Source organism: Puma concolor, chromosome A2 (genome assembly GCF_028749965.1).
Source record: "Puma concolor isolate L17-30 chromosome A2, mPumCon1.1.hap2, whole genome shotgun sequence".
NCBI classification, from domain to species: Eukaryota; Metazoa; Chordata; class Mammalia; order Carnivora; family Felidae; genus Puma; species Puma concolor.
In genome coordinates, this window is record NC_141668.1 from 96,108,968 (window position 1) to 96,130,331 (window position 21,364).

The 21,364-nt window shown below is 44.0% G+C and overlaps 1 non-coding gene across 1 annotated transcript; it reads right to left on the reverse strand.

Annotated features, from left to right (window-relative positions):
- Positions 1-8,294: 8,294 nt before the first annotated feature.
- On the reverse strand, positions 8,295-8,396 carry LOC112867084 (U6 spliceosomal RNA). Its single transcript, XR_003224153.1, has one exon. It is a non-coding gene; the product is annotated as a U6 spliceosomal RNA (small nuclear RNA).
- Positions 8,397-21,364: the final 12,968 nt, after the last annotated feature.

Sequence of the window (21,364 nt, forward strand, 5' to 3'; positions counted from 1 at the left end):
CAGACTGGTGTGTACCTTCTCTTCCCCTCTCCCAGGGGCAGGACTCACTGTGGAGTGGTGTGGCCCCTGTCTGGGCTACTTGCACACTGCCAGGCTTGTGGTGCTGCTTCGATGGGATCTGGTGTATTAGCTGGGGTGGATCCGCAAGGTGCACAGGGGTGGGAGGGGCAGGCTTAGCTCTCTTTGCCCATCAGAGGTCCCCTGTGGGAGGGGGAGAACAACCACTTTGAAAGACAGTTTGGTGGTTCTTACAAATCTAACTATCCTCATGCCATGCAATCCAACAATTGTGTTCCTTGGTATATACCCAGAGAAGCTGAAAACTTACATCCACACCAAAACCTGCACTTGGATGTTTACGATAGCTTTATTTTTATTTTTAGGTTTATGTGTTCATTTTGAGAGAGATGTGGGGGGAGGAGGGCAGAGACAGGGAGAAAGAGAATCCCAAGCACGTTCCATGCTATCAGCACAGAGCCCTGCAGAGCCCTTTGTGGGGCCTGAACTCACGAACTGTGAGATCATGACCTGAGCCAAAACCAAGAGTTGGACACTTAACCGACTGAGCCACCTAGGTGTCCCACAGCAGCTTTATTTATTTATTTATTTATTTATTTATTTATTTATTTTTAATGTTTATTTATTTTTGAGAGAGAGAGAGACAGAGCATGAGCAGGGGAGGGGCACGGAGAGAGGGAGACACAGAAAGTGAAGCAAGCTCCAGACTCCAAACTGACAGCACAGAGCCCGATGCGGAGCTCAAACTCACGAGCCATGAGATCAGGAGCTGAGCCAAAGTCAGACTGACTGAGCCACCCAGGTGCCTCACAGCAGGTTAATTTTTAATTGCCAAAACTTGGAAGCAACCATGATGTCCTTTGATAGGGGAATGGATACATAAACTGTGGCACCTCCAATAGTGGAGTATTCGGTTCTAAAGAAAAATGAGCCTGGAGGAGGCTTGAATGAACACTACTAAGTGAAAGAAGCCAACCTGGAAAGAGTACATATTGTATAATTCCAACTACATGACACTCTGGAAGAGGTAAAAAATAGTTAAAAGATCAGTGGTTGCCAGGGTTTAGAGAGGAGGGGTGAATGAACAGGCAGAGCACAGATGATTTTTAGGGCAATGAAAATATTCTGTATGATACCATAGTGATGGATACATATCATTATAAATTTGTTCAAACCCATAGAATGTACGACACCACGAGTGAAACCTAATGTAAACTCTGGATTCTGGGTCATAATGATGCATCAATGTAGCTTCATCAATGGTAATAAATGTACCGCTCTTGTGGGGATTGTTGGTAATGAAGGAGGCTATGCACCTGTAGGGGCAGGAAGTATACGTCTCTTAATTTTGGACCTAAAACTGCTCTAAAAAATAAAGTCTATTTTAAAAATGCATGGAAGTGATCCCTGGGTGGCTCTGTCGGGTAAATGGCTGACTCGGCTCAGGTCATGATCTGATGGTTTGTGGGTTCGAGCCCCGAACAGACAATGCAGAGCCTGCTTGGGATTCTCTCTCTACCCCTCTCACATTCTCTCTCTCTCTCAAAATAAATAAACTTTCAATTCAATTCAATTCAATTCAATTCAATTCAATTCAAATGCATGGAAAAAATCTATCTGCAGATGACATGATTTTGTATATAGAAAATCCAGAAGGATCCACTGAAAACTATTACAACTAATAAGTTCAGCAAGGTTGAGAATACAACATCAATATGCAAAAATCGGTTGTATTTCTATATACTAGCAACGAACAATCTGAAACTGAAAATAAGAACAACAATTTCATTTACAATAGTGTCAAAAGAGTAAAATACTTACGGATAAACTTAACAAAAGAAATGCAAAATGTATGGTCTGAAAACTTAAAAAAAAATGTTGGAAGAAATTAAATACAAACTAAATAAATGAAAAGACATCCTGTGTTCATGGATTAGAAGATTTAATATTGCTAAGATGCAGTACTTTCTAAAATGATCCACATATTCAATGAAATCGTTATCAAAATCCCTGATTTTTTTGCAGGAAGTGATTCTAATATTCATATGTAAATTCAAAAAATTCAGAATAGCCAAAACAATCTTGCAAAAAGAACAAAGTCCTGATTTGATTTTATTTTATTTTATTTTATTTTATTTTATTTTATTTTATTTTATTATTGATTTCTTTAGAGAGGGAGAGAGAGAAAGAGCATGGGAGCAGGAGAGAGGGGTGGAGAGAGGGGCAGAGACAGAGAGAATCCCAAGCATGCTCCATGCTTAGTGTGGAACCCAACGCGGGCTACATGCCATGACCCCGGGATCATGACCTGAGCTGAAATCAAGAGTTGAATGTTCAACCCACTGAACCACCCAGGCACCCCCAAAGTCCTGATTTTAAAATGTATTACAAAGCTAGTGTAATCAAGACTGTGTGGTAGGCATAAGAATAGACAAATCGACCAATGGAATAGAATGAAGAATCGCTTACAGTCAATCTATTTTGGACAAGGGTGCCAAGACAAATCAAAGGGAAAGAACAGTTTTTCAACGAAATAGTGCTGGGACAACTGGATATCTACATACAAAAGAATGAAATTGAACTCTTTGTTCATACCATACAAAAACATTAACTTGAAATGGATCAATGACCTAAACATAAGAGCTAAAACAACAAAAGTCTTAGAAGAAAATACAGACATAAATCTTCATAACCTTGGATTAGGCAAAGGCTTCTAAAGCTATAAGACAAAAAACATATACGACAATAGAAAAGTATATAGATAAATTGAACTTCATCAAAATTAAAATCTTTTGTGCTTCAAAGAATACCACCAGGAAAGCATAAAGAATGGAAGAAGATATTTGCAAATCGTATATTTAAGGGACTTGTACCTAGATTATATGAAAAACTCATACAACATAACAATAAAAAAATGAATGACCCAATTTAAAAATGGACAAAGGATCCAAGCAGACATTTCTTCCAAAGAAGATATGCAAATGGTCATTAAGCAAATGAAAGGTACTCAATGTCTTTAGTCACTAGAGAAATTAAAATCAAAACCACAATGAGGGGCACCTGGCTGGCTCAGTGGGTGGGGCGTGCAATTTTTGATCCCAGTGTCATGGGCTCAAGCCTCACATTAAGTGTAGAGATTACTTAAACATAAAATCTTAAAAAAAAAAAAAACACCATAAGATCCTACTTCACACCCACCAGGATGGCTATAATCAAAAAGACATAATAACAAGTGTTGGTGAAGATGTAGAGAAATTAGAACCCTCATACACTGCTGGTGAGAACGTAAAATAGTATAGCTGCTTTGGAAAACAGTTTGGCGGGTCCTGAAAAGATTAAACATAGAGTGACCATATAATCTGGCAATTCCACTCCTAGATGAAATAGCTGAAAAAAATGAAAACGTATATCCACACAAACACTTGTATGTAAATGTTCATAGTAACATTGTTCTTAATAGCCAAAAGTGGAAACAACCAATCGATTCATAATAACCAATCAATTCAATCAATTCATAGTAGCCAATCAATTCAATCAATAAAATAGCCAATCAATGCAACCAATTCATAATAGCCAAAAGTGGAAACAACTGATAAGTGGATAAACAAAGGTGCTATATCCATTCCATGGAATATTATTCAGCAATAAAAATGAATAAAGTACTGATGCCCACTGCAGCATGGATGAACCTTGATGAAATTATCCTCAGCTCAAGAAGCCAGATTACAAAGGGCTAAAATTATATGATTATAAGTATGATATGATTTCTTTTGTATGAAATGTCCAGAACAGGCAGATCTCTATGGACAGAAAGCAGATCAGTGATCAGTAGTTGCTTGGAGCTGAGGGTTTGGGAGAAATAAGGGATAAGTGCTGATTGGTAGAAAGTTTCTTTTTGGGGTGACAAAAGGCTTTACCTTGACTGTGGTGATCGTTGTAGAACTCTTTTAATATATTAAAAACCATTGAGGGGCGCCTGGGTGGCTCAGTCGGTTAAGCGGCGGACTTCGGCTCAGGTCATGATCTCGGGGTCCGTGAGTTCGAGCCCCGCGTCGGGCTCTGTGCTGACAGCTCAGAGCCTGGAGCCTGTTTCAGATTCTGTGTCTCCCTCTCTCTGACCCTCCCCCGTTCATGCACTGTCTCTCTCTGTCTCAAAAATAAATAAACGTTAAAAAAAAAAAAATTAAAAAAAAAAAAAAAAAACCATTGATGGGGCGCCTGGGTGGCTCAGTCGGTTAAGCGTCCGACTTCAGCTCGGGTCACGATCTCGCGGTCCGTGAGTTCGAGCCCCGCGTCGGGCTCTGGGCTGATGGCTCGGAGCCTGGAGCCTGCTTCAGATTCTGTGTCTCCCTCTCTCTCTGCCCCTCCCCCGTTCATGCTCTGTCTCTTTCTGTCTCAAAAATAAATAAACGTTAAAAAAAAATTAAAAAAAAATAAAAACCATTGAACTGTACACTTTAAATGAATGAATTATATGGTCTATACAAGTTGCATACACAAATGAATTCAGATTAAAAAAGAAGTGATGGAAAACTGAATAAGAACAGTAATATGCCAAGGTCAATGTCCTGGTTTTGAAACTATACTACAGGGGCGCCTGGGTGGCACAGTCGGGTAAGCGTCCGACTTCAGCCAGGTCGCGATCTCGCGGTCCGTGAGTTCGAGCCCCGCGTCAGGCTCTGGGCTGATGGCTCAGAGCCTGGAGCCTGTTTCTGATTCTGTGTCTCCCCTCTCTCTGCCCCTCCCCCGTTCATGCTCTGTCTCTCTCTGTCCCAAAAATAAATAAACGTTGAAAAAAAAATTTAAAAAAAGAAACTATACTACAGCCAAATAGGATATCACTAGTGGGGGGGAGTGAGGTGAAGGGTACACGGGACTCTCTGTACTAATTTTACAGTGTCCTGCGAGCCCATAATCATTTCAGGATAAAAGTTTTAAGATAAAATTGAATTTTCCAAAATCAGAATGCTCTCTCTCCTGAGAAATGATGATTTATCCATTGTTAGAGTTTTAAAAATGTTGTGACTCTGAATCAGGATCGCAAAAAATATATAGTTCGTTTGTTCATTCATTCGAGGGCTGGTGATCAATAAGGCTTTTCTAGGGCAAATTTGGACCAGCTGCTATACAAGCCTAGGTACCCCTCCTCTATTTCCTAGGCCTGCAATGTGTGATCTGGAATGTGGAATTCTCCCAAAGGGCCTGGAAGGGCCACTTGTCCTCAGGGTTCCAAGGCTGACACAATATCTCAGTTCAGCTCTCTCTGAGCAAACCCTTCTCAGTTCAGCCCCAGCTCTTAGGTAATGAAGCTGGGAGTGGTGGGGTGTGGGGAGCAGCTCTCTCCAGAAGCATCTCTGATAAGAAGCAGAGCGACTTCCCGCTCCAGGAGCCATGTGAAGACAGAGACTGAGTCTTACTCTTGAATATCCCCTGCCTAGTGCTTTGCCCAAAACAAGAGAACTGGCTTGTGGATACAGGCCTCTTGAAGTTCCCTCTTGAAGCCAGTGGGTCTCAATTCTGACTACACGTTAGAGCTCTGAAAACATGTTCTATATCCAGAGCAGTTAAATCAGATGTTTTTGTTTTCCTTGCTTTCCTATTTCATAGCATCCTCAATGTCATTCTTACATCAGGCTCAGTGATGAGCTTCTGAGGGATGTTTCTGACGATGACCTTCAGTAGAGAGCAGCACCCATCAGTCCCGAGGAGGGTTTGCTTAAACATGATGTCAACTCGATATCCAGTTTGGGGCTTATCTAAGCTTCCACCAGTTTATTTTATCTATTTTATTTATTTATTATTTTTAAAAAAATTTTTAACGTTTATTTATTATTGAGAGACAGAGAGAGACAGAGCATGAGCATGGGGGGTGGGGCAGAGAGAGGAGGAGACACAGAATCCGAAACAGGCTCCAGGCTCTGAGCTGTCAGCACAGAGCCCGACGCAGGGCTCGAACCCACAAACCGTGAGATCATGACCTGAGCCGAAGTCAGACACTTAACTGACTGAGCCACCCAGGCACACCTATTTTATCTATTTTAATGTACGTGTTAGCAAGCCCTCTTGCTCAACTATAAACCCCAGCTGTTAAAGCCAGAAGTAGACAGGACCACTTAACTCATGCTCTAACTGCAACCCATTGTTCTTATTTCTTATTGCACTTTCTTGAGGCATTGAAGAAGATGTTTTGCAGTGACCAGAACATTCCAACTGCCGTGTCAGGAAAGCCCTGATAGCAACGGAATGCCTAGAAGACCACACCCTCCACGTCCCCACCCCTGCCTACGATCCCATGCTGAACACACACTACCATCCCCCACTGTGGTCACTTTCTCTCTGCCTGCTCTCTTGCACCTCCCCCTGCTCCCAGCACCTGAAATCTCTCTCTCTTTCTCTTTTCCAAACCCTTGTCTCTTGAGTTATTGGCTTCTCTTGTGACAGGCTTATCCGAGTTTGGTCAGCAACAGGGTTGGCAAACCCAGCCAGGAGCTATGTGTCCAGCTCCCTGGGTTCTCCAGGACAGGGCAGTTCAGCTTGCCAGCACCAGGGCTCACCTGCTCATTTCCTGAGTTAGTGGCTGTGATGGGTCATTGGGTAACACTTACACATAGAAAGCATAAACCCCAAATACCAAAAGTGGTACAGTGAGAAGGAAGTCTACTTCCCACCTTGGCTCCCCAGAGGCCACCGTTTGTACCAGCTCATGTTTCTTCCCAGACAACACACCCGTATAACCTTAGTAGAGATGCATCTTACAACTCTCGTGTGCTTTGGTGTGTTGTAAATCGTTCTGAAAAGAAAGATACATTTAGGAGTGACAGTAAAACCTTGGATTGCGAGTAACTGTTCTGCGAGTGTTCCGCAAGACGAGCAAACGTTTCTAATAAATTTCAGTTTGATGAAGGAGCGGTGTCTCGCAATACGAGTAGTACGTGTCGCCGAAGGTCACGGGATCACAACTGAGCCGAAGGTGCTTGGAATTTGCTTTGATACACAAGTGCTTTGGATCACAAGCATGTTTCCGGAACGAATTATGCTCGCAAACCACGGTTTTACTGTACTGCACTCTATCTACTTCACAGTGTATATTTGCCTGGTAAAAAGCTCTGTTTCTCAAACTTATTTGAACCCAGAACTCTTCTTTTGGAGAAGAGTCTTTTTTTTTTTTTGAGAGAGAGAGAGAGAGAAAGGGCACAAGTGAGTGAGGGGCAGAGAGAGAGACAGAGAGAAGTGGGGCTCACCTGGGGCTCGTGATTTTTTACCTGACGTGGGGCTCGTGCTCACTTGAGGAAGATTCTTAAAGACATTTTCTAGCACTGGCATTTTCTGACACCACATATAGGAGAATGCTCATGTGGCAGGGTCCTGTTTGATAAATTAGCAAACATGTCTTCATTCCTGGTCATTCCTGGGCCTTTTGACCTTTCCCCTAATAGGGCATTGGCATAGCATTCTGGGCTCACAACCCCAGAGAAAGAAGGAGTACAGCAACACAAAAAAATGTCCATTCTGGATTTCTGACTTTCAGATTACATCCTTGGGACAACAGGATGAGAGATAAAGCCTTTGAGTTTCAAAAGTCAAAGCCCTAAGGGACTCGGGGCCGGCAGTTTATGACAGAAGTCACAGATTTGGATGGCTGTAAGGTAATAATTTTTCCCTGCCTTAGGAGACCCTCTGAGTTGAGGAAGGGAGAAAAATATCAGAACAAGATTAGGCACCGGTGAGTGTCCCAGAGAAGGGGAGGACATGATAGAATCCCCAGAGAAGTTTGCTACCTCCCCTTGGTAACTCCGAGGGGAAACCAAACCCCATGGGGAAGTCCCAAGTCCAGGATGGCACAAAGTGTCTTAATGAGAACTGGGTTTTGCCGCACCGGGTAGAAACTCCACAATAAGGGATTTATACACTTTGAAATTTCCTTTATCTTTAAACAAATTGTTTTAATTCCAATACAGTTCACACACAATGTTATATTCGTTTCAGGTGTACAATCTAGTGATTCTGCACTTGCATACATCACCCAGTGGTCATCACTGAAGGTGCCCTCCTTCATCCCCACCACCTGTTTCCTCCAGCCCCCCACCTCCCTCCTCTGCTAACCACCAGTTTGTTCTCTACAGTTAAGATTCTGGGTTTTTTGGTCTCTCTTCCCACCCCCATCCCTCGTTCACTTGTTTTGTTCTTAAATTCCACATATGAGTGAAATCAGATGGTATTTGTCTTTCCCTAACTGGCTTATTTCACTTAGCATTATACTGTCTAGATCTATCCATAAAAATATGAAACCCTTCATGAATTTGCATATGTCATCTTGGCTCAGGGGCCATGCTAATCTTTGCATGGTTTCCAATTTTAGTTATGATTTTTAGTATATCAACGCGAACACTAAAACTTATTTCTCATTAACGTAAAAGTCCGGGTTGGTCATCCAGGGCTAGAAGCGTGCTCCACATTGTGAAGAACCCGGGTACCTCCATGTTGTTGCTTTGTCTCCCAAGGCCTCAACATCAGATTTCCAGTTCTGGGCAACAGGATCGAGGAAGAGACAGCGAAAAGACAAAGGGAACCCACATGCTGTTTCCTAAGAAAGGTCTATGGAAGCTCCCATATATTTCTATCACATTCATTTCACAGGAAGTTACTCACCTGGTGTTATGGGTTGAATTATGTCCCTCACAAAGATACGCTGAAGTCCTAACCCCCATACCTGTGAGTATGACCTCATTTGGAAATAAGATCTTTGCAGATGTAATCAGTTTAAGATGAAGTCATTAAGGGTGGGCCCTAATCCAATATGACTGATGTCCTTGTAAGAAGAGAGAGAGACACGGACACTGGGAGAAGACAACATGTGATGCTGGAGACAGATGTGGCTTTCAAGTGGGATTATGATGTGAGGAAAGCTGTATTCTAAGGAGACTATCTCCTCACTGTGTCATTACAATTCTTAGTGGCTGGCGAAGGAGCCAGCAGGGGCCGGATCTTGAAGGACCTCGAATAGCAGGCTTAGGAGGCCTCCGAGGGTGGAAAATATCTGCAATGAGATGCCTTCGCTTACTCTTTGAGAGGATCCTGAGACAAGGTCACACGCAGAAGGAAGGCCATCAGCAGAACTTTCTGTCTTCCTTTGGTCCATGTGTTCCGTAAATGAGCAAAAGATGGCCTTCGTGTATGGGTCCCTAGGTCGTTCATTTCTTCACTGCGGGCTGAGACCCCTTAGCTCAAGAGCCCACCAGCACAAAACTCAAGTTTTTACACACCCTCTTATTTTATTTTATTTAAAATTTTTTTAATGTTTATTTATTTTTGAGACAGAGAGAGACAGAGCATGAGTGGGGGAGGGGCAGAGAGAGAGGGAGACACAGAATGGGAAGCAGGCTCCAGGCTCTGAGCTGTCAGCACAGAGCCCGACGTGGGGCTCGAACTCAAGAACCACAAGATCATGACCTGAGCCGAAGTCGGACGCTCAACCGACTGAGCCACCCAGGTGCCCCAGACACCCTCTTATTTAAAAAGTAACTCAAACAAGCAGATTTTTAGCCATTTAGAGTCTGTCTGCTTTGCATACTTTGGAAGACACAGCTCACCCCATATCTGTGAGCCAGAGACAAGATAGAGCCTGACAGTTATAAGACCCCAAGCTGCTCTTTGACCCAGACACTCCCCACCATGTTGCTGAACATGTAAGCCCCTCTCTGCATCCCACATCCCCGCCCCCCTTCTGGATGGGAAGGATCCCTCTCATTTGCTGGCTTTAAACTTCTTATGTCTCATGCTGTCAGAGACTTGCTCTGGAATGTAATCCTGTTCGAGAACAACCTTGTTAAAACTTGTGTGCTACTGCCTCTCATGATCATATGTTTGTCCTTGGCCAGTCCCAAGTCCCTCGAACCTTGACACCATACCCCTCTTACTCCTTCCTGAGACTGCAGCTCAGGGTAGGGATGAGGTTTGAACACAGGCCCTGTTCTTCCTAGGTGAATCCTCTGATTTGACCAAAGGGGAGAGAACATACTGGGTGGAGGGGATGGATACTAGCCAGGGACCTGGAGATGTGGCCTTGAGGCTCTGTCCTTAGCTCTAGGGAAAGGCAGTTTTCAGGATATGGCCAGGATGCCATCAAGAAAGGGTATACTCCTTAGTGAAAACCCAGACAGTGAAAAACACATACTGCATGGTATCACTTATATGTGGAATATTTAATTTTTATTATTTTTTTTTAGAGAGAGAGAGAGAGAGAAAGCATGTGAGTCGGGGAGAGGGGGAGAGAGAGAGAGAGAGAGACTCCCAAGCCCATGGATCCTGATGTGGGGTTCAATCCCACAACTCTGGGACCATGACCTGAGCCAAAATCAAGAGTCATTGGATGCTCAACCAACTGAGCCACCCAGGTGCCCCTATAGGTGGAATCTTAAAAAAAAAAAAAAGTCAAACTCATAGAAACAGAGTAGAAAATTGGTTGCCAGGGGCTGGGATGTGGGGGAAAGAGGGAGAGGCTGGTAAAGGGGTATAAACTTTCAGCCATAAGATAAGCTATGAGTAAGTTCTGAGGACCTAATATAAAACATGGTGACTGGGGCGCCTGGGTGGCGCAGTCGGTTGGGCGTCCGGCTTCAGCCAGGTCACGATCTCGCGGTCCGTGAGTTCGAGCCCCGCGTCAGGCTCTGGGCTGATGGCTCGGAGCCTGGAGCCTGTTTCCGATTCTGTGTCTCCCTCTCTCTCTGCCCCTCCCCCGTTCATGCTCTGTCTCTCTCTGTCCCAAAAATAAATAAAAACGTTGAAAAAAAAATTTAAAAAAAAATAAATAAAACATGGTGACTACAGTTGAAAATACTGTATTGTATAATCGAAATTTGCTAGGAGAGTAAACTGTAAATGTTCTTTCATGAAAGAAAGAAAGAAAGAAAGAGAAAGAAAGAGTGGTGAATATGTTAATTAATTAATGGGGGAATCCTTCCACGAATACGTATATCAAATCACTGAAATGTACACTTCAAATATCTTAAAATTGTATATGTTGATTATACCTCAACAAAGCTGAAATTAAAAAAAAAATAGGGCCACGTCTGGTCATGATCTCTTCACTATGTTCAGTACAACGATCACTTATAGAGCAGAGTCTAGGTATTAGAGTCTTTCCAGCAGGTTCGAATGTGCCCTAGAATATTACCTCCTTGAGGGCAGGAACTTTGTGGTCTTATGCATTACTGTATCCCCAGTTCTTGGAACAAGGCCTGCCTCACAGCTGGCCCTTAACATCTACTGAGAAAGGGAGGGGTGGAGGAATGATTGACTTCCCTCCAGGGACCCTCTCCAAGCTGGGTTGAGCCAGGTTCTGGTTTGAGCCAGTCTTCTAAGGAACAGCCCCAGAACCTTCTGGGCCCAACGAATGGTTGACAAAGACACCCCCCTTCCTCACCCCAACCACAAATACCAGTGAGGAGATGCCTGTCACATAGGAATGTCCACTCTGGCCTCTGCGGCTTACAGACCCACATTTTCCACTGTCTGCTGGCCACCTCCAGCAGGAGGAAGTGGAGACAGGCTTCATATGACTAGGCTCCGGCCAATCCCTTCCCTCCCCCATGTACACCTCAGTTAGCTGAGTAGACTTCTGTGTCCAGACTTCTGTGTCCCTCCTCCACCCTCCCTATCAAGAAAAGTCCTCCCACCCTTACCTCCCGTTGCTACCTGAACCCCATTCAGCCTTTCCAGGCGGAATCAAAAGTCAGCAACCGGATTTCTTAGCGAGGGCTTCTCTGACCGTGCTCCTCTCCCATCCTCCCCCACCCGACGGCCACCGGCGTGGAAACCCAAGGCAGGAGGAGCAGTGGGGCGGGGGGGGCAGGTGCATCTGGGGCGAACACGAGAGGAGTGCCTGTGGGACACCCAGCAGGAGAGTAACCTGTGACTCTTGGACTCCCATTTTACTCCTCATCCCGCACCATCCTTCCCAACCCCTGCCCAGAGGCTCCAATCTCCGCGGGGCTCTGCTCTCGGCCAACACTCACCCAGCTACCGGCGACGTCACAGGAATCCCGCTATCTCATTGGTTGAAATTTCCTCTCCCCCTTGCGTGGGAAGGAGGGGAGCTGTGGTCCCCGGAGTCCTGGGAGGCGGTCTCCGTGGCGACTGCAGCCTGGCAGCAAGGGAGGAACCAACTTGGACCTCCCCGGCCTGCTCTAGGAGTCGGGATCCCCCCGGCAGAGGCGGCTACGCCCACAGTGTCTGAAAACCGGAAACCGGATCTTCCCCGCTCTGGCTCCGCCGCACCACCGCAGAAGGGAAGCGCGGTGGGGGAGGCGGGCATCCAGCCTCCAGCGGGACCGCGAATGTGCTGGTCTCCAGCTTTGTCTGTCTCACAGTGGCATCTCCTCTGGGCATGTTTTTCCTGTGTGGATCCGGAGAGAAGGGACTGTCCACAATGGCCCAAAAGCAGCTGCAGCTTCAAAATTAGAGGTTCTTATTAACTAGAGGAGACTGGATTCTAGACCTGGCATTGTCTCTGGCCTCAGTTTCCTCATCTGTAAAATAGGGATATTGAGGTTTGGCTTGCAGAGCGGGAGTGCAGGGGCATTAGAGCCCCTCTGGGCCTGTGGTTCCAAGCTGGGGGTCTCTCAACTGCCAGGTGTCAGGATGAAGGGACTTGCCCCAGGTCCCAATTTGACAAGTGGCTGAGTCAGAACATAGGTCATTTCCAGCGTTTCTAACCAGCAAGACACTGGGTGATCTTTCAGAGCCTCCATTTCCTCATTCGGGGGCTGAAAAGCGATTCAGTGGAGTGTCCCCAGAATCACGTGAAATCATGGAGAAAAGATATCAAGCACATGGCACTTAATAAATGGTCATTATAGTGTTTTAAATTAATTTTTAGTAAAATGAATTTTTGGAGCATCTGGGTGGCTCAGGCGGTTGAGTGTCCGACTTCAGCTCAGGTTATCATCTCACAGTTCGTGAGTTCCAGGCCCCCTTCCCTGCCCCCTTCCCTCCCTCCGCAACCCCCCCCTTCCCCCACCTTTCCTGGGCCTTGGGTTCTGTGCTAACAAAGGGCCTGGAGCCTGCTTCGGATTCTGTGTCTCCCTCTCTCTCTGCCCCTTCCCCACTTGTGCTCGCTCTCTCAAAAATAAAAAAAAAAAAAAAAAATTAAAATTAAAAAAAAATAAAATGGATTTTTGTTAAATGCATATTCTGTATTGGGTCTCATGCTTATTCTGTTAACTCTGTCCCTCTTTGGCTAATCTGGCTTCCTGTGCTTCTCCCCACCACCCCACCCCGCCATTTCTGTAATTCTTAGGACTCTGTTTGCTTCTCCCTCATCCTGATCACTTTACTATCCCCTGCACTAGCCCAACCTGCTACTATCTTGTAGATTCCTCCTGTCCTCACTATCCCCATGGACAAGGCCACAGCCTTTGCCATAATTAACAGTTTTGTAGTTTTTACTATAGGAGCACAGTTGGGTGCCAGAAAAATAATGAACGAATGCGATCATGAAGCTTAAGGAAATGATACCAAGGTGTAATGTGACTTCTCTGCCGGGCACTTAAATATTGGCATCCCTCTGGTTACTGGCCTAAGCTCACTTTCCCTCTCAAGTACATGTCTGCAGACTGTTCCCAAATCTCTGTTGCCAGCTCATCTCCCTCCTGACCTGTGGACTCAACTGTGTACTGTGCAATGTCCTCATTCTTCCATTCAAGAATGTGGACCTAGAACTATATACCAATTTCCCTGATGAACATGGATGCGAAAATCCCCAACAAGATATTAGCCAACTGGACCCAACAATACATAAAAAAAATTATTCACCACGACCAAGTGGGATTTATACCTGGGATGCAGGGCTGGTTCAATATCTGCAAAACAATTAACGTGATTCGTCACATCAATAAAAGAAAGGACAAGAACCATATGATCCTCTCAGTAGATGCAGAGAAAGCATTAGACAAAATACAGCATCCTTTCTTGATAAAAACCCTCAAGAAAGTAGGAATAGAAGGATAATACCTAGAGATCATAAAAGCCATATATGAACGACCCAACACTAATATCATCCTCAAGGGGAAAAACTGAGAACTTTCCCCCTAAGGTCAGGAACAAGACAGGGATGTCCATTCTTGCCACTGTTATTCAACATAGTATTGGAAGTCCTAGCCTCTGTAATCAGACAGCACAAAGAAATAAAAGGCATCCAAATCAGCCAGGAAGAGGTCAAACTTTCGCTCTTCTCAGATGACATGATACTCTATATGGAAAACCCAAAAGATTCCACCAAAAAACTGCTAGAACTGAATCATGAATTCAGCAATGTTGCAGGATATAAAAATCAATGCACAGAAATCGGTTGCATTCCTATTTACCAAAAATGAAGCAACAGAAAGAGAAATCAAGGAATCGATCCCATTTACAATTATACCAAAAACCATAAAATACCTAGGAATAAATCTAACCAAAGAGGTGAAAAATCTATGTACACTGAAAACTAAAGAAAGCTTATGAAGGAAATTGAAGAAGACACAAAGAAATGGAGAAAGATTCCATGCTCCTGGATAGGAAGAACAAATACTGTTAAAATGTCGATACTTCCCAAAGCAATCTACATATTCAATGCAATCCTTATCAAAATAAGACCAGCATTCTTCACAGAGCTATAACAAATAATCCTAAAATTTGTATGGAACCAGAAAGACCTCAAATAGCCAAAGCAATCTTGAAAAAGAAAACCAAAGCAGGAGGCATCACAATCCTGGACTTAAAGCTATACTACAAAGCTGTAATCATCAAGACAGTATGGTACTGGCACAAGAATAGACACTCAGCTCAATGGAACAGAATAGAGAACACAAAAATGGACCCACAAACATATGGCCAACTCCTCTTTGGCAAAGCAGGAAAGAATATCCAATGGAATGAAGACAGTCTCTTCAGCAAGTGATGCTGGGAAAACTGGACAGTGACATGCAGAAAAATGAACCTGGACCACTTTGTTACACCATACACAAAAATAAACTCAAAATGGATGAAAGACCTCAATGTAAGTCAGGAAGCCATCAAAATCCTCAAGGGGAAAACGGGCAAGGCTTTGATCTTGGCCACAGCAACTTCTTACTCAACATGTCTCTGGAGGCAAGGAAAACAAAAGCAAAAATGAACTACTGGGACTTCATCAAAATAAAAAGCTTCTGCCCAGCAAAGGAAACAATCAGCAAAACTAAAAGGCAACTGACAGAATGGGAGAAGACATATGCAAATGACATATCAGATAAAGGGTTAGTATCCAAAAATCTATAAAGAACTTAATCAAATTCAACACCCAAAAAACAAATAATCCAGTGAAGGAATGGGCAAAAGACATGAATAGACACTTCTCCAAGGAAGATATCCAGATGGCCAACTGACACATGAAAAAATGCTCCACATCACTCATCATCAGGGAAATACAAATCAAACCCACAATGAGATACCACCTTATACCTGTCAGAATGGCTAAAATTAACAACTCAGGCAACAACAGATTTCGCGAGGATGCGGAGAAAGAGGATCTCTTTTGCACTGTTGGTGGTAATGCAAGCTGGTGCAGCCAATCTGGAAAACAGTATGGAGGTTCCTCAAAAAATTAAAAGTAGAACTACCTTACAACCCAGCAATTGCACTACTAGGTATCTATCCAAGGGATATAGGTGTGCTGTTTCGAAGGGACACATGCACCCCCATGTTTATAGCAGCACTATCAACAACAGCCAAAGTATGGAAAGAGCTCAAATGTCCATCAAAGGATGGATGGATAAAGAAGATGTGGTATATATATACAATGGAGTATTATTCAGCAATCAAAAAGAATGAAATCTTGCCATTTGCAACTTCGTGGATGGAACTGGAGGGTATTATGCTAAGTGAAATTAGTCAGTCAGAGAAAGACAAATATCATATGACTTCACTCATGGATCCCTTTGTCCTCAAAATGTACCTCAAAGTCTTAGCACATGCTCCTCTCTCTGTGGAGAACATATCCTGCTCGTTGATTCAGCTCCGCCACCTACATTTTCACCAGGCTATTTGTTACCTGCCCTTCACATCTCAGCTTAGATGTTGCTTCTTCTAGGAAGCCTTCCTAAACCCCAGGAATTGGCTAAATACAATTTACAGGTTAGCATCAAAGTATGTAAGGAGTGAAGTGACACAATGTCTAGAATTTGTCTTGAAATATGTTGAAATAACAGAAGTAAAGACGGATAAATGATCAAGATTGGCCAAATTTTGATACTTGATGAAATTGGACAATTGCTATTTGAGAATTCATCATACTATTCCCTCTATCTTTGCATGTATTTGAAATTTTACCAGCTAAAGAAAGAGAGAAGAAAAAAGCATGTGTAGACATACACAAAATCTTGATTAAGAGTGACAAGGCCAGACATAGACCTTTTGCCTTTGGCCGGTATCCTGTTCTTTGTCTCATGAGTGATTAGCTTACAACTGTCCCCGGAGCACCTGGGTGGCTCAGTCAGTTGAGCGTCCGACTTTCTGCTCAGGTCATGATCTCACAGTTCATGAGTTTGAGCCCCACATCAGGCTCTGTGCTGACAGCTCAGAGCCTGGAGCCTGCTTTGGATTCTGTGTCTCCCTCTCCTCTGCCCTTTCCCAGCTCATGCTCTGTCTGCCTTTGTCTTTCAAAGGTGAATAAACGTTAAAAAAAAAATTGTTTTTAATTAAAAAAAAAAAACTGTCCCCTTGAAACTAGCTGGACTCAAAGATAAACATTTCCTGTTTCGCTGACTGAGACGTCCCCTAAATGCAAAAACAATCCCAAGCGTAAGTCCCCCACACCTGTAACCTGTCTGCTCCTCCCTACAGAAGTCCAAGGCAAAACCGCCCTGCCTAGATACTCCAACCATCACATCTGGGGACTACTCCTAATGCCATAGCCTGAATGAAATCGATATCCTTTATCATCTGGATTTTTTCTGACAAAATTTTGTCTTTATTCTAGAGTTTTGTAGTATTCCTCTCCATCATAGATATCATACTGAACTGTAATTGCCTGTCTGTTTGCCTGTCTTTGCTAGTATCAAGCACAGTATCTGGCAGAGAGTAGATACTCAATAAATATTTGTTTAAAAATGGTCATTCTGGGGGGGCACTTGGCTGGCTCAGTCAGAGGAGCTTTTGATTCTTGATCTCAGGCTCATTAGTTCGAGCCCCACACTGGGTGTGGAGATTACTTAAAATTTGAAGAGGAAAAAAAAAAAGGTCTTTCTGTGACTGTTCTTTCTGGTCTAGCCTGAGGGCTCTTCTATTCAGGCCTTCCTAGTTTGAAGGAATAATGTGAAACCCAGCCCATTTAGAAGTTTTATACTTTGAATACACAAATTGAAAAGAAGGGAGGCCGGATCATAGTCCTGTATTGGCTTTTCTAACAGTTTAGTCCCAAGACCATTGTCAAGGAGGTCTGGTCTTCCCCTTTTTAGTCAGTGACAGCTAACAGTGGATTCCAACTGTAGCTCACCTGGGAGTTTTAAAAAATACTGATATCTGGGCCCTGCCCCCAGGGATTCTTGTGCAATTAGTCCACAGTGTGGCTGGCCAATGGACTTTTTTTTTTTTTTTTTTTTTTTTTTTGAGAGAGAGAGAGCGCACAAGCAGGGGAGGGGCAGAGACAGGGGGGACAGAGGATCCTAAGTGGGCTCCGTGCGACAGCCGCGAGCCCGATGCAAGGCCTCGAACTCATGAGCCATGAGATCATGACCTGAGCCGAAGTCAGAGAGTTAACTGACTAAGCCACCCAGGTGCCGCTGGCTAATGCATTCTTAAATGTTCCCCACGCACTTCCAATGGGCAGCCCCCAAAACTGAAGATCACTGTTTGATCTGAGGCATCAGCAGCCTCCCCTCCTGCCAAACTAGTAGAAGCAGCCTCAGTGGGACAATGAAGTGAGACTCCACCCGGGTGGCCCGTCACTGGGATTGGGAGTCTGTCCGGCAGTCTCAGTGATGGCAGCCCCAGACAGCCACAGGCACCCCAGTGTCACCAATCTTGACTGGTGGCAGGAAGCCATCTCGGGGGTGGATGAAGTTCAGGCAGCTCTGATCTGATCAAGAGCCCTGGCTGGGGGAGACTGGTCTTCAGCCCGACCACAAACGTGGCTGAAAGGGGCACGAGAAGGATTGTTTGTGTGGCCCACTCTCATCAGTTGATGACCTCAGTGTTGTCACCTGAAAGCTGCCCACCTGCTAAGTAATCATGGGGAGTAAACGAGTCAGTGTAACAAAGTGTAAGAGGGACGTAAGTCTTAGCTGGGGTTATTGTTGTTGGGAGAGGTGAGGAAATGGGGTAGCTGTTTCAGTGGATGAAATAGGATTATTCGCACACCTCTCCTCCCCCACCGGGGTGGTCTCGTAACAGGAAGGTGTCACAGTTGACTTGGTTCTGGTTCCTATCTTAATGAAAAACTCTCCATGTGTACACTGTCACAGCATAAATGAACTTCTGTTTCATACGGTATGTAGTTTTCATCTTCTAACATGCTTCATGTTCTGGCAAGCTTCTGATCACTGCATTTGTCTCCTTTGGGACATCAGTAAGACATTGGGGTTGTACCAGGACTTGTCATGTTTGAGAAGGCACCTCTTATCATGTGGGGGCACAGAGTGACATTTGGGAGGGCCCTTGGGTCTCCCTGTACCGCCCAAATGCTGTGCTTATGCCTGTGGCCTGGCCTCCTGGTTTCAATTATTGGGAACAAGACACTTAGGAGGCTGACGCTTCAGAGCCAGGGACAGTTGGGTGTGCCACACTCTGTCTGCGTGAGGTCACTGGGTTATGGATCCTGGATGGAGAGATGCGGTCAAGAAACCCGGCTGCTCTTCTCTGGGGACTCTGACCTCTGCTGGCTCAAGTCTGTGGTGTTGCCAGAGCTATTTCCAAGTCCTTTGGGCTGCTGACCCTTCTGATATCAAACTTGGAGCACAAGCGTAGCAACTCCACCCGTTGACGGGGATAAACAAGAATGTTCTGCCCTCACCCAACAACTGCATTAATTTTGCCCTCCTCATGGCATAAGGCCCAGGAACTGTCAACAATTTTGATCAAAAACTGCTGACACAAAGTGAAAAAAACAAAACAAAAACAATTCATAAGAACAAAAGAGACTGTAGGCTACTTTCTTTTTTTAAAAAGTTTATTCTTTTTTTTTTAAACATTTGCTTTTCTTTTCTTCTTAAGTTAATCTATTTATTTTTGAGCGAGAGACAGAGCAAGTGAGGAGGGGCAGAGAGGGAGAGAGAGAATCCCAAGCAGGATTGTTGGAGAATCCCAGGAGAATCCCAGGCTGCCAGACGGAGCCCAATGCTGGGCTCAAATCCACAAACTGTGAGATCATGACCTGAACAGAAAACACGAGCTGGACACTCAACCCACTGAGCTACCCAGGCACCCCTATTCTTTTTTTTTAATGTTTATTTTTGAGAGAGAGAGAGAGAGAGCACAAGCTGGAGAGCGGCAGAGAGAGAGGGAGACAGAGGATCTGAAGTAAGCTCTGTGCTGAGAGCTCGAATCCACGAACCCCTGAGCCGAAGCTGGACACTTAACCAACTGAGCCACCCAGGCTCCCCTGTGGGCTATTTTCTAATCCCCTGGAACACGGAGCCTCTGTTGAAAGTATTATTGTATCTAAAATAAAAATTCTGATATCAAGTGCCTTGAACACAGCAGAAGCAGGGCAGTGACATTTATCAGTGTCTTTCGTGAGTCAGCCAATGATAAATGCTTTATGTATACTGGAATATTTAAAATCCTCTAAACACAATTATCTTCATTTTTGTGGGTCCGGAAAAGGAAGCTCTTAAGTTGAGCCAACACCTCAAAAGTAGCATGGCTAATATGTGGTTGGGCCTGGAACACCATTCTGGATCAATACACAGAGTCTACGTTCTTAGGAGAGGCAAGTAGTCTACTTGGGCTGTCTTAATATGAATAAAATGAGTAAATATCTTTTTAAAGACATGGATTTTATAGAAAAGGTAGAAAGTACATTGAAGCAAATACAAACACAATCAAATAATCCTCCATTCAAAGTTACTGCAGAAAACACTTTAGTGTCATATCTGAAAATATCAGTATATCTACCAGCTTTCGTCATCTGAGCCTTTGTAGTGAGCTTTTTTCTAGGCCAATAAATGTAGATCTGTGTCATTTACAGCTGGCTGGATAGTATCTCAGTATAGGCATGTCTTCTAAATTATTCATCTGGTTCCCCTATCATTAGACAGTTAGATTGTTTCTAATTTTTATTTTTTATAAATAGTGCTTCAATGTCTTTTTTTGTACATCTTTGGGTGTTTTTATTATTGTTTCCTTAGGGGGATAAGTCATAAATGTCAAATTGCAAGGTCAAAGGAAATGCACATAATTCGTAAAAGACAAAGTTTTAGATTAAAGTATATTTTGTATGCAGGAAGTGCCCACATTATAAGTGGACAGTTTGATCAAATATCTCAAAGGGAACACATTTGTATAAATACCATGCAAGTCAAGAAATAGAAAAATATGAGCAACCAGGGGCCTCTGAGTGCCTCCTCGATCAGCTGAGTGCCCAAATCTTTTTTTTTTTTTTTAATGTTTATTTATTTTAAAGAGAGACAGAGTGTGTGTGTGAGGGGTCAAGGGGCAGAGAGAGAAGGAGACACAGAATCTGAAACAGACTCCAGGCTCCAAGCTGTCAGCACAGAGCCCTACTCGGGGCGTGAACTCACGAATCACGAGATCATGACCTGAGCTGAAGTCGAATGCTTAACCGACTGAGCCACTCAGGAGCCCCTGGACACCTTTATTTTTAAGTTTATTCCTTAGTAGCTTATATCTTCAGTTGCCTTTTTTTTTTTAATGCTTATTTTTGACAATGAGACAGAGACAGAGACAGAGTGGGAGCAGGGGAGGGGCAGAGAGAGAGGGAGACACAGAATGTGAAGCAAGACTCCAGGCTCTGAGCTGTCTGTCAGCACAGAGCCCGATGTGGGGCTCGGACTCACGAACTGTGACATCATGACCCAAGCTGAAGTTGGACGCTTAACCCACTGAGCTACCCAGGTGCCCCTCTTTGATTGCCCTTGTAAACAGTATCTTCCGGCAGGGAGGTCTTTAAATGATGCTCTGCAGAGGAAATAAGTGAGGACTCTTCAGAAATTCAGTATCTTTCAAAAATTTTACTTGTCTCTTTTGTTTGTAAACAATTATTTAGAATGTTCATGGTGACTTAATAATGTGTCCCCTTGTCTTTTAATTTCATGGTGGTACAAAGATAACTCAGAATTCCATAGCAGTCCCAAACTGCATGGTGGTGTTGGAA